Raw genomic sequence first — 7,645 nt, 5'->3', positions numbered from 1 at the left:
AAACTGCACTGCAAACAAACGCACGAAAGAGAGAGTAAAGAAAAGAATAGAATAATGAGGTTTACAAAATAGAATTATAAGAATTAATTTAAAACCGCCGCTGGTTTTGATAAACGCATAATATATTCGGAGTGCAGAAAAAAATGACGACCGTTCGCCTTAAAGCTTGGACAAATTACGCATTAATGACGATAGAGCTAGAAAACTCTGGGTACCCTACGAACTACGATCTGAGCTATCTTGAAGAGCACACCATGCCATGACTGCAGGGCGGAGGGTTTACTCAAAGCCCTTACAAAATTAAATAAGTTATATTACTTGCCAGGAACGTCAGTGGATGTGTAAATGATGGTGAAATAATGCAAAGTAAGTGTCTAAAGATGTGTTTAGACATGATAAGTAGACAAACTATAAATATGTTCTATTTATGGGCTGCATGGCATGGGACAACATAAGTGGCAACTACAGATAAGTACGATTGCAGGGGTCTATTGCCGAAGTGTTAAGAGATATGATCACGCGGGAGGTGATTAGCGCGGTCATAGGTCACAAATATAGATTTAAGATAAACCTCAGCTGCATTGACCAACGCAGACTGCAGCGTCTTATAAGCGCTGCATTATATAATTAGATGATTAGAACCTATGTAAGAATGAATAAAAGGCGATGCCCTCGCAGTAGCGAGTCAGTTAGATTCAAACACCCGAATTGAACTCATTAAGTGTACGCATTAGTTTATAGTGTGAACATTTTGGTCCTTCGAGAAATTCTGTTGTTTTCCCCCACCAGTGGTAAGAAACACAGAAGAAAAAACCAGCGCCTTAAAGTAAAAATAGCAAGGTTATTCGAGTGATTCTGTTGTTTCCCCCACCAGTGGTAAGAAACACAGAATAAAAGACCACGCCTTAAAGTACTAGGACTATAAGGTGAAACATTGTGTTCTTGCTTTTCTTTGGCTGATCAATCAGCTGTGAGTCGAGGCACAGCTAGGTCAACTGGGCGACCAATCAAAAAATCCTCCAACGGATCACGCCAAAGAATACAAGCAGAAAGTACAAGTCACAGTGATTGTTTTCCCAACATGTTGTCGGAAAGATCTGTGAAATTGATGCAAGACCAAGGAGTGCTGCAGAACAAAATACTGCAAACCATCAAGGACAAGGCATCTATACCAGCAATTGAAGCATTGGTAGACCAATTTACTACTAACAACAATGCGCTGGTAAAATTGGGAGTTGGCGATCATCAATATTTTAATGACAAAATATTTATTAAAACTATGGATGCTGTCAAGGCCTACAAGGAGTCGCAATTAAAGGTAGAAACACTTGAAGAGGTAAATATACCAAGTGGATCAAAATTATCTGATTCCGCATCAGCTCGGAGCTCCAGTCCAGTTGATAATCTGGTTCAACTGGTGGACAGAAGAGCGGACAGGGTGAGGCAACAGATAAGCCTAATATACGAAACCCTGGATAGTTCAAGTGAGATTGAACTAGTCAAGCAGCTGGCAATGATGAAAAGTCATTGGTCCAACGTGACGGACACACTGAAACTGCTTGAAAACAAGTATGACAGAACTGCCTTTGATCAAGATGAGGCAGACATTCTGCAATCTGATGTTGCCGCACTAGAGATGGTACTTCAGAGGAAGTTGGAACAGTTCAAAAGTTCCAACTACGACGTGCCAGAACTCCCAAAAGTGGACCTTCCAACGTTCAATGGAAATGCGAAGGAATGGCCAACATTTTACGAGCTGTTCTCTGAACTAATAGACAGCAGGAAGGATCTCAGCAACACAAGGAAGCTGGGATATTTAAGAGCCTGCTTAAAAGGAGAAGCTCAAATGGTGGTTAGCCATTTGATAACGGGATCAGCGGCTAGCTATGCAGCAGCGTGGGAGCTTATCTGCAAACGCTATGAGAATAGCAGAAAAATATTCTCCCAACACTTCAACAAATTAATGGAACTGGAGTGCTTGCTGCCCCACGATGAGAAAAATTTAGGGAAGTTTTTGGATACTGCGACCGAGAGCATATTCATCATAAAGCAAAAAGGAAAAATAGGAAGCTCTGCTGACGTAATTTTAGCTGAAATTCTGCTGCGGAAATTTTCGCCAGAAGCCTTGCAGCTGTATGAACAGCATGTAAAAAAGGCAAGAGCTATACAGTCCTTACAAGATGTACTAGAGTTTATTGAGCAACAATACAACTCAGTAAATGCCATTACCAAAAATACCGCTCAGCTTGCTACAAGAAAAGTGCAAGTTAGAGATTTTGCTCTAAGGATGGCCACGATATGATAAAGTGTCTCAAATTCAGAGCACAATCAATCAAAAAAAGAAAAAAATTCGTTCAAAAGAACAGCATGTGCTTTAGATGCTTTGGAAAGCATAATGCTATCGATTGCAGAAAGGAAATTACATGCAATCGATGCTCCAAAAGACACAACAGCCTTCTTCATGAAGAGACAAAACGCAGTATCAACAGCAATAGCCTTAAGCAAGGGCAAGACACACTATTGGCTACAGCTGTTGTTTTAGTGAAAAACAAAGCTGGAGGTTACAACGAGTTGAGGGCGCTTATTGACGGTGGATCCCAGAAGACGCTGATTTCAAAAGAAGCAGCACAAATATTAAGGATTCCCAGAGTAAGAAGTACTATAGAGGTCGAAGGTATCTCCCAGACTACTCAATTATCAAAAAATAGTGTCCACCTGACGATCAAACCAAAAATTCCAAGCAGCTTCAAAGCATCAACGGAAGCATTGGTTTTACCAACACTCCATAGAGCCCTTCCCAGCAAAAAGTTTGATATTGATATCAACAAAGAGTGGAAGGGCTACAGGCTAGCAGATCCACGATTCAACGAGCCAAGCAGAATTGACATGGCGATAGGTGTGGATCTATTTCCCCTGATTATGATGGAAAAAATAAAAACCGTGAATGGAATCTTGGGACAAAAAACCAAATTTGGATGGATTGTGTCTGGAAATATAACTCGAGCAGCAAAGCACAAAATTATAAGTGCCACTACCACAATAAATCTAAAGGACCTGGATCGCTTTTGGGAATTGGAAGATGAAGCCGATGAGACGATTACAGACAATGCAGAATGCGAAAGAAAATTCCAAGAAACAACTGTCATCAACGAGGAAGGCAGATTTGTGGTGTCAATTCCATTCCGCCAAGAGGCAAAGCTGGGGGACTCTCGCAAACAGGCAATGGCAAGGCTCATGCAAATGGAAAAGAAGTTTCAAAGAAACCCAAAGAACTGGGCTGCATACAACGAATTCATGAAAGAATACCTTAAGATGGGACATATGGAATCTGTAAAGACAACGGGTCAAGGTAAATACTATTTACCCCATCAAGCAATCATCAGGCCTGGAAGCTTAACTACGAAGCTACGAGTAGTTTTTGACGCATCCGCAAAAACGACAAATGGACTAAGCCTTAATGACGTTATTATAGCTGGTCCTAAGATTCAAAAGGATATATTCGATATTCTAATTAAATGGCGCAAGTGGCAATATGTTATGGTAGCTGACATTGAAAAAATGTATCGCCAAATAAAGGTTGCTGAGAAAGACCAAGAATACCAATATATCCTATGGAGAGATGATCCAAAACTGCCGATCAGTGAGTTTAAGTTAACAACCGTAACGTATGGCACCTCGGCAGCACCTTTCTTAGCAGTCCGATGTCTACGAGACCTGGCAGATCGGTTTTGCCAAGAGGATAGCGTCTTAGCAGAAACAATAAGAGACGACTTTTATATGGATGACCTCATAACTGGTGGAGACACAGTCAACGAGTGCTATGAACGTCAAAGGAAATTGAGACAAGTGATGGAGAAGTCCGGCATGCATCTGCGAAAATGGGTTGCAAATGACGAACGTATTTTAGCCGACATTCAGGACGACGGAGCTACGGGGAAAATCTGCATTGAGGAGAATGAATCGATCAAAACCTTAGGACTTCAATGGGATCCGAAGAAGGATACATTTACGTTTTCGGCAGAAAGCCCAATGCTAACACGCATAACAAAGCGGTTAGTGTTATCACAGTTGTCCAGAATTTTCGACCCACTAGGATGGTTGGCACCGGTAACAATTCAAGGCAAATGTTTTATTCAGGAACTGTGGAAGTTACCGATGACTTGGGACGTTGAATTGGAATCCAACTTAGCAAACTGGTGGATGGAATATGCTAAAGGTCTATCAAATTTAGAAGAAATTAGCATTTCACGCTGGACTGGATGCTCCAAAGGTATTATGGAGCTACATGGATTCTGCGATGCATCAGAGAAAGCATATGCAGCGGCTGTGTATACAAAAGTAGGCGGCAGAGTTACCTTGCTACCAGCAAAAAGCAAAGTAAATCCTATAAAAAACAGGAAAACAATTCCAAAGTTGGAATTATGTGCTGCGCATTTACTAGCAAAGTTATTAGCGAAAGTGCAGGCTATATGGAGCAACAAGATTACAAAGCATGCATGGAGTGATTCGCAAATTACTATTGCTTGGATACAGAACAAGCGCAAAGATAAGTTTGTCAGAACTAGAGTGGAAGATATCAATAAACTAATTCCCAATGTCAAATGGAATTACGTTAAATCGGAAGAAAATCCAGCAGACGTGGCTTCAAGAGGGATATCACCGCAAGCTCTTAAAATCTGTGAAATTTGGTGGAGAGGGCCTAATTGGCTATCTATAGATGCACAACACTGGCCCACTCAAAAGGAATCAGAAATGGTTGTGGTATCCACATTGATAAAATCCGAATATCTGCAAAACCATCTTTTATCAAAGTATTCATCGATCGACAAACTTCTTAGAGTAATGGCGTATGTATTACGCTTCATAACAAAGCTGAGAGGAAAATCGCAACAGCCGTCACATCTTACGGTGGAGGAATTAAAGCTAGCGAAGATTGCTGTGGTAAAGATACAACAACAGCTAGATTTTGGACACGAAGTCAGACTACTCAAAAACAAAAGACCTTTAGAACCAAAGAGTAAGTTGCAGGCGCTAAATCCGTTTTTGGATAGTGATGGCGTACTTCGAGTTGGTGGACGACTACAAAACGCAATGATACCGTATAATGTAAAACATCCAATTATACTGGATAAGTCACATTTGACTTGGTTAATTGTAAAGGATTCTCACAAAGAAACTCTGCATGGCGGAATTAACATTATGAGAACTTATATTCAGAGGGAGTTCTGGATATTTGGCATACAAAATTCCTTAAAGAAATATTTAAGGGAATGTATTGTATGCATACAATACAAGCAAGAGATGTCCAGTCAACTGATGGGAAATCTACCAGTTTATCGAGTAACGGCTGATTACTCGTTTCAAAATACTGGAATAGACTACGCCGGACCGTTCCAGATTCGCTGCTCAAAGGGAAGAGGTCAAAAAACGTATAAAGGATACATTTGTGTATTTGTTTGTATGGCAACAAAAGCAATACATTTGGAAGCTGTTAGCGACCTTTCGTCAGACAAATTCCTGGAGGCTCTTCGACGGTTCTTTGCAAGACGAGGCAAGAGTGAGAACATATACTCAGATAATGGAACAAACTTCGTAGGAGCTTCAAGAATATTGGACAAAGAATTTGTAGCTGCCATTAAAAACAATAATGAGTTAGCACCTACACTAGAAAAAGAAGGCATCAAGTGGCACTTTATCCCCCCGGGAAGCCCCCACATGGGAGGTTTATGGGAAGCCGGTGTAAAATCAGTGAAGTATCACCTTAAACGAGTTATTGGTGAAAACAGCTTTACATATGAAGAATTTGCATCACTGCTATGTCAAATCGAAGCAGTACTAAACTCGCGCCCATTAGTCACTGTAAGGAGCGAAAACGATGGTGAGGAAATATTAACGCCGGGTCATTTTCTGGTGGGAAGACCTCTAATTGGAGCTCCTGAACATTTTGACGAAAGTAAGACAATCAGCTCTTTGGATAGATGGAAGCTTATTCAACGCATCAGAGGTGATTTTTGGAAGAAATGGAAAGATGAGTATCTGGTGTCATTGCAGCAGCGAACCAAATGGCGCCAGGTAAAGCCAAATCTGAAGGAGGGACAGTTGGTTCTTATAAAACATGAGAACACTCACCCTGCAAGATGGCCAATGGGAAGAATCATTAGTACGACTAAAGGACAAGATGATAAAGTCCAGGTAGTCACGGTTAAAACAAGCGATGGGGAAGTAAAAAAATCGATAAACAAGATCTGTCAACTTCCTGTTAGCAAAGCAAAACCAGCTGGAGCTGCAACGCCATCTATAACGGAGTCAATGCAGCTACGCAAGGACAAGAAGCAGCGAGTTCCAAAAGGCAAAAGGAATGGCACTGGAAGCATAGCTACTGTGCTATGCTGTTTATTGATGTTGCAAGCTACAACTGCGACAAAAAATTCGGAAGAAATTCCCAAAGAACTTGGAAAAATTTACGACATCGACGCAAAAGCTGCAGTTATGGTAAACAAAATTGGTAAAATTGAAGTCGCTACATCCAGTTGGCAATTACTGTTTTATTATGACATGCAAGCCTATTTTGATGTCATAAAACAATCAGAGGACTTCCTGGAAAAATCCCGCCTGGTTTGCAAAAAAATGGGAGACTTCAAGGACTACTGCGATTTCTTCGGCACGACAATACGGACAAAAATTGACAACATAAAAGAAAAAGACAAAATACTACGGCACTGTACCAACCGAAAGAAAAGGTTTATACTGTTCTTTGATATCGGAAATGCAAATAGAATACAGGAAAATATGCAAACGATCATAAAAAACGAAGAACATCTAATGGAATATGTTGACAATCAGACCTCGGTCATCAATGCCACGGAAGAATTAGTAGGAACAACTACGATAGAAGCAAACCGGAATTTGGGAAAACTGACCCAACAAGTCAATATTTTTGCAGAAACCATGAAGGAGCACTTTATGGTATATAAGGAGTCAATTAAATTCCTTATGTTATCAAATCAAGTGCGAAACTGGATTGAAGAGGCAGAAAGCCTACAAGCAACAGCGATCTCAATGGTAACGGACATTAGTGAAGGAAGAATTCATCCTACACTAATTGCGCCTAACAAAATGCTGGAGGAGCTCGAAAACGTTAAGCAAAAATTAGGACGAAAACAAATGCTACCGGGTGGAAATTCAGTTATACAATTACCACTGATCTATAAACTGATGAAGGCACAAGCTATGTTGAAGGATAATGTCCTGTTCATTGAAGCAAAATTGCCGATATACAACAATCAGGAAACGGATCTCTTTGAAGTAATCCCAATACCACTGTGGACAAACGGAACAAAGCTTATTCCGAAATTGAATTCTAAATATTTTGCGTTCAATACCGACATAAACGCATATCACCTAATGTCTGAAATGGAAATTAACCAATGCAGACAAGAGGATTCGACAACATGGCTTTGCGAAAATAATTGGGCATGGAAAAACGCGGATGATCACTCTTGCGAAATATCTCCATTGAAACCAAGCAAGGCACACTCATGCGAAATGATGGAATTCCAAGGCAATTCGTTCATCAAAGAGATAAGTGGATCCAACCGTTGGCTATTTAGACTGTTTCGGAATACAACAGCTAATATAAGATGCA

Source organism: Drosophila yakuba, chromosome 2L (genome assembly GCF_016746365.2).
Source record: "Drosophila yakuba strain Tai18E2 chromosome 2L, Prin_Dyak_Tai18E2_2.1, whole genome shotgun sequence".
NCBI classification, from domain to species: Eukaryota; Metazoa; Arthropoda; class Insecta; order Diptera; family Drosophilidae; genus Drosophila; species Drosophila yakuba.
The sequence above is the reverse complement of the archived record's forward strand: the minus strand, read 5'-3'. Positions refer to the sequence as shown.